The sequence below is a fragment of the Protopterus annectens genome, chromosome 4.part0 (assembly GCF_019279795.1).
Source record: "Protopterus annectens isolate FY-2018-M chromosome 4.part0, PAN1.0, whole genome shotgun sequence".
NCBI classification, from domain to species: Eukaryota; Metazoa; Chordata; order Ceratodontiformes; family Protopteridae; genus Protopterus; species Protopterus annectens.
This window is the reverse complement of record NC_056733.1, coordinates 655,771,795-655,789,936: the sequence shown is the minus strand read 5'-3', so window position 1 is coordinate 655,789,936 and position 18,142 is coordinate 655,771,795. Positions and strand designations below refer to the sequence as shown.

The following is an 18,142-nucleotide window of genomic DNA, read 5'->3' as shown; positions in this document are numbered from 1 at the left end:
TTATGGCACGGCTGCATCTGTCAGTTGTGATCAGTGCTTTGAATCAAGGAGTTCCAAGACCCTGCAGTTAAACTGAGCAGTACTACAGTCCGTAGATTATCACTTGAAAAAAAAGTGTAAAAGAACCATGGAGTGATTTTGTGTGTCATTTACTTTGTACTTGTTTTGCTGTTTCACTTACAAATTTTTTAATTTACTTGAGTCTGTGACAGAGCACTGTGTAGCATTCTAGAGAGCCATTTTATAGGAGTACTGTGGCCCCCACAATAATTTTCGTAAGTGTAGTGAAGAAAAATACTGGTCAGTTACCAATATCAAGGGTCCAAGTAGCCCCAGAAGCGCTTCTGTGCTATTTTACTTGTAAAAATGCACTCTGTGGTGCTGTGCACTACCATTGTCTTTCCAATCCAATCTTTAGTATCCTTATTTTTTTTTTCATTGTCATCACAGCTGTGTATGTTTGTCCTATGAATGTTTGGCTGCTACTGTCAAGTAAAGGCTATTTTAGGATTTTTGCATGGAAGTGTTTGCATATATACTTTTACACCTCAAGCAGACTCAAAAGAATTTTTCCTCAGGTAGATGGCAAATGTCGGAGGTGTTGCTACAGGGCAAAGATAATTGTGTAAACCACACAGCAGCTGTGTACTTAATTATGGATGGATTTGGTGTGGATCAAAATGGTGGTGACATAGCAGAGGAAAGTTGCATTTTTATGAGCAGAACAGAAAATTGTCCACACTGTTGAGTCTTGACCTTCTTGTAGAGCACCCCTTTTGGAGTTCTGGAATTTCACACAGGAATTTTTAGTTTACAGGCAAGCAAGGTGGGACAACCTGTTATACTTCATGACTGTAGCAGCAGATCTGGTATCACTATGTGCTTTGGGTGATATTGTGATTAAACTGGTGACGTCTGTGCAGTGACTTGTCATCCCTTGAAGCATCATGATTCCTTTGAGGGACTGTGGCATTGGGCAGCCCATGTCCAGCCACTCGCTCTCAAGAAAGGCACTGCCTTCCTCCTCACATTAGCTTTAACAGATGCCCAGGCCTCTAACTGAACTCAATTTGGCCATAATCAGAAGTATGTCTGTCTGTGCCAGAACAGCTGGCCTAATTTTTATTTGTTTCATCTCTATCTTTTGTTTATTTGGGGATAATTTATTTATTTATTTGACATGCGTTTACCAGGGCAGTCTGACTGGGATAATATCCCATTTTCAGTGGAGGCTCAGGGAGAAAATTTCCACATTGCCATAATATGGTTACAGTCTGGCAGTTTATTTAGAGGATCAACGAGCTGTTTCCTGTGGTCCAGTATTGCAAAGTTTGATTCGCTCAGCCTCCATTACCTTACTCTGTGACTCTGAACAAGTCACTTAACCAGACGCCGCTCATGGGCTGAGTCTGAAAAGGGTCCATGGAGATCAGTGCTGTACCCTGGAAAACAAATACAAATCAAATAAAATACTCAAGGTTGTGCAGCGTCGGAGTTGGTACACTTAGAAATGCGGTTTTGAGGGAGACAAAGTGAGGCATGCCATTCTACATAAATGTTTTTTTTTTTCTTTTTGTTTAATATTATTAGTCATTATAATATTATAAAATCAAGTATGTCAGTGGTGCTGATTGACAACACCATTGAGGTAGCAGTCAGTATGAAGCTGGAGAAGAAACAGTCATGCTTACTGTACGCTTAGCTGAATCATGGTAGAAAGTTATGAAAGTTAAAATTAAAAACAGTCATGTATGAAAAAATGGGTGGACCAGTATTGCAGGAAGCCATTATGATGGGGGGAAATTAACCTAGAGAATTGGAAGTCCAGTAATGGAAAATGAGAATTGGGGGTGGGTAAAGGAGAATGTAAGATGCTATCTGACATCTGAGCTGAACAATTAAAAGAACCAACAACTCACAAGCGTCGCTGTAATTTTTATTAAAGAAATAGGTAAACATGTTCATGTCATGGTAAAGAGACTTTGTCACACAAATGAATACAAGACGTCAGTGCATTTAAAGGTTAACAACCGGTCAAAAAGTAAGTATTATTAAAAACATGAAAACAGACTTTAAAAGGCACATGTTCATTTAACTCTTAATGAATAAATGCATTCAAGTTTACTTGCCAGTCATATTCATTAAAGTCTAACTTGGCCGATTAATCATCATGCTTAATTTAAAAAATAAATTGCTTAAAATTGTTGCATATCAGGCTGTGTTTAAAAAAAAAAGCAATGTTTTTCTAATGGCATGAATATGTTCATAAAATGCTATGCTTACAGCACTAGAGCAACAGTCTTAAAGAGCTTACTTTTCATTTGGTTGTTACACGTTAAATGTGACTGTTACTCTGCTAATAATACACTCTACTACAGTGTGTGTGAGAGATGTATTTACACCAAGACTCTATAATCCATGCTCTCTCTCACTCAAAACAGTAACACAGAGAAGGTTGTCAACTCATCCACCATTACATATGCTCGGTTTGTCAACTCATCCACCATTACATATGCTCACAGTACCACTACTCATACACATAGTATGCATCAAACAAGCAAATCCACATATGCAGAGATTCTCTCGAAAAACTTACTGAAATTCCAGAGACCTCCAAAACACAAGACTGCTGCAACTAACACAGTCCCTACAGCACTTATGACACGTAACAACACCAGTGTCTCACCTACCAAGCCAGTAAGGAGTAACACTCAAAAAACAATTTTCTTGTCATTGGAAACTCAATAGTGAGGAACACAGATGTCCCATTTACCAGGATGGACAAGGAGAAAGTCACTGTCAGCTGCCTGTCCAGTGCCAGGATTTGTCAGATCACACATGCACTCAGGTCTCTCAGCAATAAGTACCATTACGACTCTGTCATAGTTCATGTTGGTGTGAATGACCTGAGATGTACTTCACTGGACTATATGAAGAGCGATATGGTTGATCTCTCTGAGTATGTGCCCCAGGCAGGTATGTCCCTAGCCTTGAGCAGCCTACTACCCTCATCTAGAATGATGCCACGGTATAAACAAAAAAATGACTGATTTCAATAACTGGCTCAGTTTTTGGTGTCATTCAAAGGTGATCCAGTTCCTTCAGCCTGGGAAGCCATGGTCGACAAACCTCGCTGCTTTGCCAGAGACAGTTTGTACATGGCACCTGTGGGCTTTTGGCTACTGGCAAAGATTCTTGCCTCCCCCATAGTGCCTTTTTTAGGCAAGGTCTCAAAAACAACATTACCAATGTGAAATGAACCAGTCGGAACAAAATAAGGGTCATGCTGCTAAATGCTAGGAGCTTAAACCAAAAATTGCACTCCCTGGAAGCACTTTTCTCACTAGAAAATGTAAATGTCTGTGCAGTCACAGAAACCTGGTTCAAGGCCTCAGAAAATACCCTGGCCTTGCAAGGCTACAATGCATTCCACACCTTTAGACCACAAAATGAACGTGTGAAAACCAAAGGAGGCAGTGCTTCAATCTATATTCCAGATAAATTCACCTCCCATCTAGTTCGACTGGACAACTCCATAGAGTTACTCCAAGTCCAGGTTACAGTGGGTAAGTCAGTTGTCATAGCCAGTTATAGATCCTCATCCAGGGCTGATGACGCCCACGAAGCCTACTTGACAAAACTGAAAGCCATCCAAATATTAAAGAACACATTGGTTATGGGGGATTTCAATTATCCCATAATCAACTGGGAAACCTACTCTAGCCCTAACTTGCTAGCACAAAAGTTCCTTGATTTTGTCAATTCAAATCCCCTGGAACAAACTGTCCATACCCTAACAATGGGAACAAACATTCTGTCAAACAGAGCCGCAACTGTCGGACCCTCATTAGTTAAAATTGACCAAAAATCAGTCACCTTCGAGCTGGCACTAACACCAGAACTCACAAAGGGTGAAATCAGACTAAAAAGACTTCAAGAAGGCAAACTATACCCTCCTAGATAAAGGTATAAATGCATTTCAAGCCCCACCCCAAGCTGGAAGTGGTAAAGTGCAGTTGTGTACACTTACCATAAATGTAAATGTTCGAGTGTATTCACTGTTGCAGTCATCACATTTGGGTTATCCCTGCCAGGGTAGCCCTTGGCCGGCCCGAATACCAGAGACTTAGTATTTCTGCGTCGGTTGCTGTCGCTTGAGGACTGACGTCAGGTCGTCAGTAGTATAACATAAGGCAGCCAACACCATTACATCAGTTTTACTTGCCCTAACCTGTCAGGAGCCCCCAAGGAGGAGGCCAGGTTCTGGTGGAAGAAACCCCACCAGTGGAACATAAATACCAAAATGTCCCTTGTAAGGCAAGGAGAACAACAAGTTAGAATGGTAATAAAAGAAGAAAGAGAAGAAAGGGGGATGGTGGGAGGGAAACCAGGACTGCAGCAGTGAATACACTCGAACATCTACATTTATGGTAAGTGTACACAACTGTACTATGTTCTGCGTGTTTCACTGTTGCAGTCATCAGATTTGGGTTGATTCCCAAAGCTGAGGAAAAGGGTGGAGGCAGTCGATGAAACTAGGGGCTGGCTAGGATGCCCTGCAAGACTGCAGAGGCAAACCCTGCCATGGATTTGGAGAAGAGAGGCAGGTGGTAATGCTTGGTAAAAGTGCAAGCAGAAGTCCAGGTGGCAGCCTCCAGGATGTCCTTGGTGGGGACTCCTCTGAGGAAAGCTGCAGAGGTGGAGGCTGCCCTGGTGGAGTGTGTGTCTTGACCCCCTTAGGGGGAGGCTTTCCATGCTGCTTGTAGTAGAAAAGGATGCAGTGTGCTACCCATTTGGAAATGGTTTGTTTGGAGATGGTTTTGCCTTCTGCCCCCTGTAGCAAAGCTAACTAGCAATTGATCAGACTTTCTGAAGGATTTAGTCCTGTCAAGACAGAATCTGAGGTGTCTGTGCACATCTAGAGAGTGAGGAATCCTTTCCCCCCTTTTCTGGGGATTAGGAAAAAAGGTGGGCAAATGAATGGTTTGGTTGAGTGCCACACTGGACATCACCTTGGGATACCCTGTCTGTGTGGAAGATGATGAAGGGCTCCACAGCTATGAGTGCTTGCAGCTCAGAGACTCTTCTGGCTGAAGTGATAGCCAGAAGGAATGCTGTCTTCCAGGAGAGAAATTTTAGCTCTGCAGAAGAAGCTGGTTCGAAAGGGGGCAGGGTGAGCTTTTCCAATATGAAGTTAAGGTCCCAAGCTAGTGTTGGTGCACTTCTGGGTGGCCTCTGGTTTCTAGCCCCTCTTAGGAACTGTTTGATCAGAGGGTGTGAGAAAAGGGGCTGCTCAGTGGGGAAAATCAGCAGAAATAGCAGAGGCATGAATTTTTATAGAGGAGAAAGAGAGACCACTGTGTAGTAGGTCAGCTGATTGGCAGATTGGTTCAAGGTTAGGGAATAAGCCAAACTGCCAAATTGAGTGTCTGCAATTGGGGATGCATGAATTCCCCTTCCCTCTGGGTCAGGAGGTTTGGAATCTGAGGAAGATGCCATGCAGGGACAGGCTGCGTAGCAAGGTATACCAGTGCTGGTCTGGAGCTATAAGAATGGTCCTTGGTTTTTCATCCCTTGTTTAGAGCAGTACCTTGGAGATGGGAGATAGGGGGGGAAAGGCATAGACCGATAGGTTGACCTAGGGGAAGAACAGAACATCCACTTTCCAAACCATGCAGTGATGCTCTCTGGTGCAGAATTTGCTGAGCTGATGGTTAGTGTAGGAGGCAAAGAGGTTGACCTTCGTTCTCCATTTCTGTGTTATTAGGGTGAAGGTACGTCTGTTGAGTTCCACTCATGTGGTCCAGAAGACTTCTGCTTAATTGGTCTGCCAAAGAGTTGAGAGAGCCTGGTAGGAATTGTGCTAACAGGTGTAGTTGCATGGCAGAAGCTGTGTGCCAAAGGGTCATGGCCAGCCTGCATGTCTGCTTTGACCAGGAGAGCCCCTGGAGAGAAAAGGGGCTTGAAAGCTATCAAGGCATGCTGCATGGCCATCATCTATTTTTGATTGATGTGCAGAAGGATTTGCTGTGGTCTCCATTGGCCCTATATGCACCAGCCATCCAGGTGTGCACCCCAAGCGTAGTCTGATGCATCTGTGGTGAGGGTCTGGGCGGTGGGGAGAAAGGCATTCCCTTGTTGTGGGAGCATGCTGTTGCCCATCAAAGAAAATCTTTTTTGAGGCAAGGAATTATAGGTAAAAGAGTTTCCAGGTCTTGAGAGTATTGGCACCAAAGGCATTTTAGGTACCACTGAAGTTCCCTCATATGCATTCTGGCATATGGAATGAGTAGTATGCAAGATGCCATGAACTCCAGAGGTTGGTGGAACTTCCTTGCACTTAGCTGGTGCCTGGTGGCTAGCTGAGAGAAGTAGGCTGTCAGGAAAATTTGTTTCTCTGGAGTAAGGTATGCCATCTGAGATGCTGTATCCAGACTTGCTCCCAGGAAGATTATCCTTTGGGTGGGCACCTGTTTGGATTTCTTTTCGTTGATTGCGTACTCTAGGGAGGTTAGTAGTGTCTTTACAAAGGCCATATGCTTGAGCAGCTTTTCCTGGCTGTTTGCCGGAATAAGGCAGTTGTCTAAGTATGGGTAAATCTGAATATTTCTTTGTCTGCAAAAGGCAATGGCCGGAGCCAGACATTTTGTGAAAACTCTGGGAGCAGTGGATAAGCCAAAGGGAAGCACAGAGAACTGAAAGTGTTGAGATCCTGCCCTAAGGCGGAGATATTTCCTGCATGATTCCCTGATAGGAATGTGGAGGTAGGCCTCTTTTAGATCTAGGGTGGCTAGCCTAGCGTCCTTGGAGAGCATGGGTAGCAGCTGCTGGAGGGTGAGCATTTTGAATTTTGGGATCACCGGGAAGGTGTTTAGAATGGGTAGCTATTCTGCAGGAACTTGCTCTACTGCCCTCATAGAGAGCAGGGAAAAGATTTGTTTTGTGCCTCTGCCCACTGATTTGGTGGTAGGTCTGGGAACCCTTTTGGGGTTGGAAGGGTGTGGAAGGAAAATTTGTATCCCTGAGACACAATGTTCAGAACCCAGTAGTCCTTGGTAATGGAGGCCCAGGTGCTTGAGTGAAAGGAGAGTTTTAATCCTAGGGGGAAAATGAAGGTGGGCAGAGGGAGGGGGTGAGTCATTGTGAGTTCATACCATAAGGGGGTGGCTTAGAACTCCCTGGTTTTGAAGTGGAGGTAGTCCACTACTTAGATATCTGCATTCCCTGGGGCTGCTGTCTGGGGGAGGGGTCTGTTTCCATGGGGCCTAGGCTGGGCCGGTTTACTGGGAGCAGGAAAGGATCAGTGTTTGGAGGGACAATGCCTGCTGAACCTAGAGGGTTGGACCTGCAAGAAATCCTTAACTGTTAGCATAGATTTTGCTTTTTCTTCCACCTTTTTTAAGACCTCTTCTGCCTTAGTACCAAATAAGTTATCTTTGTGCAAGGGGGCATCCAACAATGTAGATTTGATATGGTCTGGCAGGGGCTGTTCTTTAAGCCATGCATTCCTTCTAATGACAGATCCAGTGACTGCTGCCCTGCAGGAGGCTTCTAGGGCATCAAAACCACAGTGCAAGGTGTGTTTAAGTACTTGACTTTCAGAATGCATTAACTCTTGTAAATCTTTAGATTCTGCCCAAGCAGGAAAGGAAGCCATTTTTTGTTTAAGGAGTTCCAAGGTATGTTGCTGCAATTTCAGCATATAGAACTGACAATTTAGTGCCCTGATAGCAAGAGTAGCTGAGGTGTATACTTTTTTACCCCATCTGTCCATTGCTTAAGAATACCTGTCTGAGGGGGGTGGGATTCTTAGTAGAGGTAGCTTTAATCCCTTTTGTCTCTTGAGAAATGACCTCAGGGTCAGCTGTAAGATTTTTAAAAAGATATTTGTGTGAGTCAGGGATCTATAGTACCTGTCTGGTTTTCTTGGAGCTGGAGGAAGGGCATCAGGAGTCAAGCTGGATTCGAGGAAAACATCCTCCACAACATCCAGGACTTGGGGGATGGCCAAGGGTCTGTGCTGTGGAAGATCTAGGAATTCCCTGAGTCTCTTTTTAGACTGAGGGTAGTCCTGACTCTCCCATTGGAAATGTTCCCTTAAGGTATGCAGGGTTTCCCCAAAGAAAAAATCCTCTGGGAGAGAGGCTGACGGAATGGAATCCTTTGCATCAGAATCCTCATAAGTGGAGAGGTGTTGCATGTCTTCATATTCAGGTGCATCAGGTTCATCTGAGTCTTGTTCAGACAAAACTACAGGGGACAGATCTCTTTTCATTTTGGAGGAGGTAGCTTGGCTTCCCCTGATCAGCATTATAAGGTCTTCCGCCATTTTAAGCATTTGAGACTGAGGCAAGGTAGCAGGTGCCTGAGAGAGAGTCGTCTGTTTCTTGGGTGTGGTTCATACCATGGGCCTGAGAAACTCGGTAACTTTAGAAAGAACGGTAGTCGCGAAAGATGTTGGTTTGTGGCGAGATTCGGTAGTGCAAATGCCTTTCTCGGAAGCCGGTGCCTGCTCAGCTGCTCCAGACCCATCCAAGGGTGAGATAACCGCAGGATCTTTTGTCGAAAAGAGTTTTGTGGCATACCAGACTCCGAAAGGGTCTCGATAGCAGCCTGCGAATCAACAGAAGCGGGCATCAGGGGCTGCGAAAGTGCCTCACTGAGTACCGGAGAGCTGACGACTAGCTTAACGGAAGCATCGTTGGTAGGTTTGGACCTGTACGGTCTGTCTCTGTCTTTATCTTTACATTTTTTCGGAAGATCTGCTGTCGGATGGCTTACCGAAGCCATATCGGAATTCGAGGACTGTAAGCAAGAATATCTGGTTACAATAAGGACTCGACAACGGATAGTTCTGGCACTGAACAAATAACAATGAGGGACATCGTTGTCTGGGCCTAAACAAGTGACGCAGTAAGAGTGGAAGTCTCGGTGTGGATTTGTTTTCCACAGACGAGACAATTATTTTCTTTTTCTGACATTGTTTAGTGCAATAAAAAAGGATTCCCAACGGGGTACTTAGCTTTAGAAGACTTCAACTTCAGTTCAATAGACGAAACTCAGGTAGCGGCCGACCGGCACTTGTGTGAACTGATTCTGCTTTGGGCTCTATGGCAACAAAAACTGATGTAATGGCGTCAGCTGCCTTACTTTATACTACTGACGACCTGACGTCAGTCCTCAAGTGACAGCAACCAATACAGAAATACTAAGTCTCTGGTATTCGGGCTGGCCGATGGCTACCCTGGCAGGGATACCCAAATGTGATGACTGCAGTAGTGAAACACGAAGAACATCTACTCTGAAGTTTACATTAAAGCCCTGTGCAATCACTTGCATAAGTGTATAAACTCAGCCATACCAGAAAGAATCAAAACCAGAGCCCTAAATAAAAACAAGCTGCCACGATAGACATCCAGCATCAACAAACTTTACAATAAGTGCAAAAAGTTGCTGTCCAAGAAAACAAAGGCAAGGCCCCAGCAATGGAAAAGCACCCTCCTCAACCTCAACAGACAATTAAGACAACTTGGCAAATCCCTCAAGGGGTCCTTTGAGAGAAACTTAGCAATTACAGCCAAGGATAACCATAAGGCCTTTTACAGCTATGTACATAACCTAAAGGGTAGGACCCAGGCATGTGCAGAACTATTGTCCAATGGTGTCATACACACTGACTCCACAGAAATAGCAAACCTGCTAGCGAATAGAGTTGGTGAAAATTTTACTCCCTTATCCCCTTCTAACTTACAACAAACCCTCCCCCGAACTCTTCCCCCAACCCTACATATCTGAAGAGCAGGTCCTCAAAGGCTTGTCCAAGGCAAAAAAACACAGCCTCTGTGGGACCAGACAACATCCCAGGCTGTCTTCTAAACAGGCTAAAACACGAACTAGCATCACCACTAAGTACCCTTTTCAGTCATAGCCTAACCACAGGCTTTGTTCCTGCGGAGTGGAGAACAGCAGCAGTTATTCCTCTCCACAAAGGTGGCCTAGCAATAGACCTAGGGAATTACAGATCCATAACCTGACCAGTTTCATCTGTAAGGCCATGGAACATATCATTATGGGCCTCATAAATAAAGACATAGGTGACCTCCAGACCTTGGATCCTACCCTGTTCGGCTTTGTGAAGGACAGATCCTGCCTGTTAAGTATTTCTTTGAAAATGTGACCAAGGCCATTGACAAGGGCAAATCTGTGCACACAGCATACCTTGACTTGGCAAAGGCTTTCGACACAATACGACATTCAGGCATTACGGATAAACCTAGTAAACTGAATGTAAACCCCTTCACTGTAAGATGGTTTGCCAACTGTCTCACAAACCGGGCACAGACTATCAAAGTGGGTGACTCCACATCAACCAGCAGACCTGTTACCATTGGGGTGCCACAGGGGTAAGTGCTGGGCTTCTGCTGTTTAGTATATACTTTTCAGAAGTTCAGGTCAAAACTTAGGGGTTGTGGCTGACCAAGTTTGTAGACGACTGCAAACTGGGTACAATCATTGAATCCCCAAATTATGTCAGTGTACTTCAGGAGGGTCTCACTCAGACCAGCAGCTGATGTATTAGTCACATTCTCAAACTGAATGTAAAGAAATGCATCATCATTCCCTTCAGCACAATGTCTCCTCACACTATCAAATCAACAATACCCTAAGTACCCATGAAGTGGTAAGGGACCTGGGATCACATGTTGACTGCGACCTCACTTTGACCCTCATGTGTTTACTGTAGTAAGGAAAGCTTTCTATGTAGCACACTTGATTAGTGAAGGCTTCGCCTTTAGAGCAAAAGAACTTATAACCCCCTATACTCGGCACTTATCCAGCCCATATTTGAGCATAAAGCCCCATTTTTCATGTAACATACTAAGCACCTAGAGCAATTAGAGAGACCTCAGAGGTTTCTGACAAAGAAGATCAAGGGACACCAGCATGTGCCTTACACAGACTGACTAAAGTCCATGTCACTATAGTCCATATTGTATAGACTTCTTAGGAGAGACTTATGCCTGGCCTACAGAGCAATCCAAGAACCAAACCTAATGAACTTGCCGCATATGTATATTCATAAATCAAATGGGACTAGAGCTTCCCGTTCCAACATAAATATGGCCTGCAACTTAAATAGGACATGCTGGAGGGACAGATTTATCTCCCAGTGACTGCCACGTCTTTGGAACAGGCTACCAATTCATGTGAAACAGTGCACTTCTGTGATATTGTTCAAGAGGAACCTGGACGAGTGGATGGGGCACCATAAATTCTTACCAGGGATATAGCCTACAACCCTCCTGGACATGGGCAGTCATCACTAAATGCAGCCTTGAGTATTGACTAGCATTTCTGTAGTATTACATTGGGATGAAATGGCTAGGCTTAAAATTACCTCCAGGTCGATAGCCTAGTAATTTCTTATGATCCTATGATAAGAAGCTTGTTTACCATGAGATGAATATGCTTATGTATTTCTTTATTAAAAATTATGCTGCTGTTTTTTAACTAACTGGGAGTCTTTAGAGTGTTTTTTTTAAGAAAAGGATGGTGTTTTGTAGTGTACTGTATTATTCGGCTACTATACAAATCTACTGCATAATGAAGTGGTTTCTCTAGTTCCAATGATTGTCAAAGGGTCCATGTTTTCTTCTCCTGTAAAGAGATTATTTTGGTCTCACAAAAGGCCTCCACCAAAAAGGTATACAAAAGCAAGTAGAACAGATTTTCTATTGGGACTGCTAAAGAGAACATTCATCCTTATTCAGCTTCTATTCCTACCTTTCTCTCTTTCCTTGCTTCGCTGTTCAGGGAGGGATCCAGCTTTGCCACAATCAAACTTTAGCTGGCAACCATATCCAATTTCCACTCTGGTCCATCTTCAGGATCTGTAGCTTCTTTGAGGCTATGTAAAGCTTTAATGAAGGGGATTTGCCTTCTCAGACCTCCTATCAAAGAGCCCACTCCTCCGTGCGATCTTCCCTTGATCCTTCAGGGCCTCACTCAGAATCATTTTGAACCGGCTAATGATTGCGACGTAAAATTCTTGTCTTAGTAAACTATTTTTCCTGGTTGCTGTCACCTCAGCTAGAAGAGTTTCTGAATTACAAGCCCTTTTTTCTAAACCTCCTTATATTATTTTATACAGACAGAGTTTCCTTCCACACTAACCCATCTTTTATGCCTAAAGTGGCTACTGAGTCAAACATTAATGAGACCATTCAGCTTCCAGTTTTCTTTCTCAATTTTTCCAATAAAGGGGAATACCTACTGCATTTACTTGACATTCATAGACAACTCCGTTTTCTGTCTTCACAAGACTAAACAGTTGAGAGAATCAGACCAGTTGTTTGTGTCCTTTTCACCTGACTGCCTAGGGCAGTCAGTAAAGAAGGTAACTTTTGCCAAGTGGATTACTAGTTGTATTTCTTCTATATATGATAAGAACAATTTGAAGTTAGCTTCTCCCCCTTAAGCTAATTTGACTAGATCTTTGACGACATCTTCTGCATTTTCATCTAGAATTTCAGTTGATGACATCTGTGCAGCAGTCACTTACATTTATGACTCATTACAAATTGGACATTGCCTCCAGAAATAGGACTTCTTTTGGCTCAATAGTGCTGCGGCATATTCTCCCTTGAGGCCACCCAGGAGAGAATTTGGCTGGGGACTCTTGACCTGTACACGAATCAAAACCAGAAGGAGATCATCAAATTTTTAAGTTATGTACTTACCATAATTTGGCATCTGTGTTGTCCATTCTCGTTCTGATTCACCTTCCCTCCCATCCATTCCCCGTCGTGGAGAACCTTTTCTCTGGAGGATTCATGAATTGTTTTTAGGAACCTTTGATGTCTTTCTATTCTCATGTTGCAGTATTCTAAACATGAGTGATCCTTTGCCTTAGAGGACCTGAATATCTGACCCATATACAAAAGTTTAGCCTGGCTGCTGTATGGTACGTAGGATGTTACATGTAGGTACCATAAACGTGTCCCTATTATTTTAGCGAATGCGATGAATTGCGAATGCTGTTTAGGTGAACTACATTATGCAAAATGGCAAAATACCAAAAGCACAGAACAGCAATTTTTTTTCCTAGGGAAAAAAAATCACTGGGCCGTTTTCAGGACTTTGCCATTTCCTTCACTGTGGTGCGATCTCGGACTTGGTATATTTAAGTAGGGGGTAGGGGTGAAGCCCCCCACTGTTTTGAATTTTTTTTTTTTTTACGACATTTTGGGTTTTCGGGGATTGTGGGTCGATTATATAGCATTCGCAATTCAGTGTGTTCGCTTATATAATATAGACCCCCATAAACTGTGGGCCATAAATATGATGTCCACACGCACAGACCTCAGACCTTCTCTGCCACTAGACAAACATCAGCTCGGTCATTCTGCTCCAAGCCAAAGATGTCTAAAAAGAAAAGTACCCCGTTGGGGAACATTTATTTTTCTAGTTCTGGTTGCTGTCATTTGCTTAATTGTTAGCTGATTTCATCCATGTCATCTAGGAAGGGAAAATGTAAGTGCGGACATCAAATACCGCACAAAGACAGCCACGACCTCTGCCTGTTTTGCTTAGGGGCTTCCCATGACTACAAATCCTGCACTGTTTGCCAGTCATTTATTCTGAAGACCCAACACAGCCATCTAGCGGCCCTTAATCTTTTTGTTGAGAACCAACATCTTAAAAGCCTAGCCTTTGGTATGGAAGTGATGCACGATATGTTGGCCAGACCGCCTAAATAAAAAGACAAAGTTTCAAGGCCTGAGAAGGCACATGTGCCTCCGGATTCGGTTGTCCCACCAGCCATCGATCTAGGTGCTGAGGTACATTCAATGGCTTCGGCAACTATGGCGGGTTCCATTTCATACACTGCTCTAGTTTCTCCAACCGGCACATCCACAGAGGTTATTCCAACGTCAGTTTCTGATGTCGGGGGGGCAGGCTTGTCCCGGACGCCCTTTGCCAGCTTCCTTTTCCAAGGAGTCTTCCTCTTTTCCTTCCATTTCTCTGAATCCTAGGCCTACGCCTCCTCAGACTGGACCTAGGATGTCATCATTCAAAAACGAAGCAAACAACTAAACACTTGTCTACTTCTGAGAGCACCCCGGATTGGAAGTGTTTCCCAATCCCTTTTCCAGGCCTTCATGGCCCTTAGGCATGCTACTTTACAGGCCCCATCTGCTTTGCCAGCCCTGAGTCCTAGGCCGCCATCCGTAGGCCCCTTGCTTCAAACTCCAGAACAGGAATCTTCCTCTTCATCTTCTGATGAGTCCCTTTCTTACACTTCTCAACTAGCCTTCCCCTTAGAATACTGCTAACCAGAAGAGGACTCCCTAGAAAGTGATTCCCCAACAGAAAACATTACATTTGGGGAAACAATTACCAATATGAACTACAAAACGAACTGGCACCTCACCTAAGTGTCATGTTTAGTCATAGCCTCACCTTAGACTTCATGCCCAATGAGTGGCGCGCAGCTACAGTTATCCCGCTCCACAAGGGGGGATCCACCTTGAATCTCAGGAAATAACGTCCCATCAGTCTGACGAGCCTGATCTGCAAAGCCATGGAACGCATTATTATGGAACTTATAAACAAAGACATTGGCAACCTTCAAACACTGGACCCCACCCAGTGTGGTTTCATATAGGGCCGATCTTGTCTCTTCAACCTGATTGACTTCTTCAAATCAGTCTCCAGAGCCGTGGACAACAGTAAGGCGGTCCACACAGCCTATCTGGACCTCGCCAGGGCCTTTGACACTGTCCCCTACTCTGGAATCGTGGATAAACTTACTAAGCTGGGCATTAATCCCTACATCACTCGATGGGTTGCCAACTGGCTTACTGACAGAACCCAGACTGTAAAAGTAGCCGACTCAAAATCCAGCTCCAGACAAGTGACAAGCGGACTACCTCAGGGTTCAGGCCTGGGACTGTTCTTTTTTGGCATCTACTTCTCTGAAGCACAGGCCAGCACTAAGGGACTCTGGCTAACAAAGTTCACAGATGACTGCAAACTGGGAGCCATTACTGAATCCCCAAATGATGTGGATATTCTACAAAAGGGCCTTACAGAAACAGATGCTTGGTGCCAGAGCCATGGGTTCAAGCTCAATGCCAAGAAATATATAGATGTTCTTCGTGTTTCACTGTCGCAGTCATTGCATTTGGGTTATCTGCCTGCAGGTAGCCCTCAGCTGGCCTGAATACCAGAGTCTTTGGATTTCTGCTTTGGATGCTGTCGCTTCTTCCATGACATCAGGTCATTAGGAGTATAAAACATGCAGCCGACGTCATTACATCAGTCTTTCTTGCCGTGCGGTGTCCGAAGCAGAAGCAGTTCGCAAGTGCCGGTCGGCTGACTCCTGAAATTTTCGTTTTCGAGTTTCAGACCTGAAGTCTTCAAAAAGATAAGTACCCAGTTGAGAATCCTTTTTTTCTTGTTCTAACCGATGTCAGAAAAAAATAAAAATTGTCTTGCCTGCGGGAAGCAAATAGCTCATAGAGATTTTCATTCTTACTGCATCACCTGTTTAGGCCCAGACTACAACGTCCCTCGCTGTCTGTTTTGTGCCTTGTTCAACGGCCAAACTGTTCATCATCGGGCTATTTTTATAGCTAAATGCTTCCGTTTTCGGTCTCCATACTCTGAAATGGCTTTGTTAAGCCATCCGACTACCAATCTTCCGAAAAACCGTAAGGATAAAGACAGAGACAGACCGCATAGGTACAAAACTGCCGACGACGCTTCCTTTAAGCTAGTCGCCAGTCCGCCGTCAGTGAAGTGCTTTCGCAGCCCCTGATACCCGCTACTATAGACTCAGAGGCCTCTACTGAGACCGATTTGGAGTCCGGTATGCCGCGAGATGCTTCTTCGACTATGGAACCTGCGGATGTCTCTACCTTGGATGGGTCCGGAGCTGCTGTGCAGGCACCGGCTTCTGAGGGTGTATTCAGGCCTTCCGACTTTCGCATTAAACCGTCGACTTTGTTTCAAGCTAGAAATACTGAATTCCTCAGGCCTAAAGCTCGCACTACGCCCAGAAAACTGACGACCAAACTGTTTTCTCAGGCCCATATGCCTCAAAAACAAATGATTAGAATGGCTGAAGACCTTATCATCTTATTTAGGGGAAACCAGCCTTCCCCCTCTAAGAGACCTAGAACTGATTTTCTTTCTGATTCTTTGGATCAGGAATGTGATATCTCTGTTCCTTCTGACTACCAGGATTTACCCTTATCTACTTATGAGAATTCTGATGCAGAGGATTCCATTCCCTCTGCTTTCCCTCCAGAAGATTTTTCTTTTGGTGAAATTTTGCATACCGTTAGGGAGCATTTCTGCTGGGAAAGCCAGGACTATTCTGAGTCCAAAAAGAGACTTAGGGAATTTTTACTCTTGCCTCAACACAGACCTCTAGCTATCCATCCTGTTCTGGAGATTGTAGATGATGTTTTCTTGGAATCCAACCTTACCTCAGAAACTTCGCCTCCTGCTCCCAGGAAACCTGACAGGTACTACAGAGTACCCGACTCAAATTCCTCTTCAAGAATCCTACTGCGGATCCAGTGTCCATTTCCCAGGGACCAAAAAGCATTAAGGTTACTATTGCTAAAAATCCTACCCCTTCTGATAGGGACTCTAGAGCTTTAGACAGATGGGGAAAGAATATATACACTTCTGCTACATTGGCCATTAGGGCTTTAAATTGCCAGTGTCATATGTTAAAGTATCAGCAGCATATTATAGGACAACTTAAACAGAAAATGATGTTGATTCCTGACTGTGCTGAACACAAAGATTTGCAAGTGTTAATGCATTCTGCTGAACAAGTTGGTAAACATACTTTGCAATGTGGTTTTGATGCTTTAGAAGCATCTTGCAGGGCTGCTGTCATTGGGTCTGTACTTAGAAGGCATGCTTGGCTTAAGAAACAGAACTTACCAGATCATGTTAAAGCTAAATTGCTGGATACACCCTTAAACCAAGACCGCCTTTTTGGCAACAAAGCAGAAGTCCTCAAAACAAAACACGTGCAACACATATATCACAAAGCCAGTGTGCCGAACAGTCACAGCCCTTAAGACTAAACAACACACCTGATACACTTGTAATAGGTGACTCTAACGTCAGGCACACTGACGTCCCGCTCACCAGGCTGAACAAGGAGAGGGTCATGGTGATCAGCCTGTCGGGCGCTAGGATCCGCCACATAACACAAGCACTCAGGTCACTCCAAGGCAAGTACAAATATGACTCAGTCATTGTCCATGCTGGTGTGAATGACCTGAGACGTACCTCCCTGGACTACATGAAAAGAGACATAAAGGAGCTCTCTGAGCATGTAGCCCAGGCCGGTATGACCCTGACCTTGAGTAGCATCTTACCCTCACCAAGAATGATGCCACAATATGAAGACAAGATGATCAATTTCAACAATTGGCTTAAGTACTGGTGTCATTCAAAGGGGATCCAATACCTGTCAGCTTGGGATGATATGCTCGACAAGCCACGATGCTTCGCTAGGGACGGCTTGCACCTGTCACCCCTGGGCTTTCGGATATTGGCAAAGGCTCTTGCTACCCCCATAGTGCCTTTTTTGGCAAGGCTCAAAAGACAAACCCACCTCCATAGGTATCACAAGGGATAAGAAACTAAGAGTAATGCTACTCAACGCCAGAAGTCTAAACCTCAAGATGCATGCACTCGAAACGCTCCTTAGCATGGAGAACATCGGTATCTGTGCAGTAACAGAAACCTGGTTCAGGGCTCCCGAGAGCACCCCAGCACTACCAGGTTATACCTCATACCATGCTTTTCGGCCCCAAAACTTGGACCGAACCACAAAAGGAGGGGGAATATCGATATTCATCAAAGATACCCACACCTCCAGGTTGGTGGCAAAGCACGAAGCATCAGAGACTATCCATGTGCAACTAACAGTGGGTAAAACTGCCTTCCAGTTTATAGCCTGCTACAGACCACCCTCCCAAACCCAGGAACCCCACTCGGCCTTCCTGAGAACACTGGAAAATATGAAGGTCTCTCCAAACACCATTATATTGGGCAGACTTCAACTACCCAAACATAGACTGGAAACATTACTCTAGCTCCAACACCC

General features: G+C 44.4%; 1 protein-coding gene across 1 annotated transcript in view; it reads left to right on the top strand.

The window, feature by feature from the left end:
* The window catches only part of ALDH2 (aldehyde dehydrogenase 2 family member), a 1,229,710-nt gene that overhangs the window by 952,366 nt on the left and 259,202 nt on the right, over positions 1-18,142 (top strand). The window lies entirely within an intron of this gene.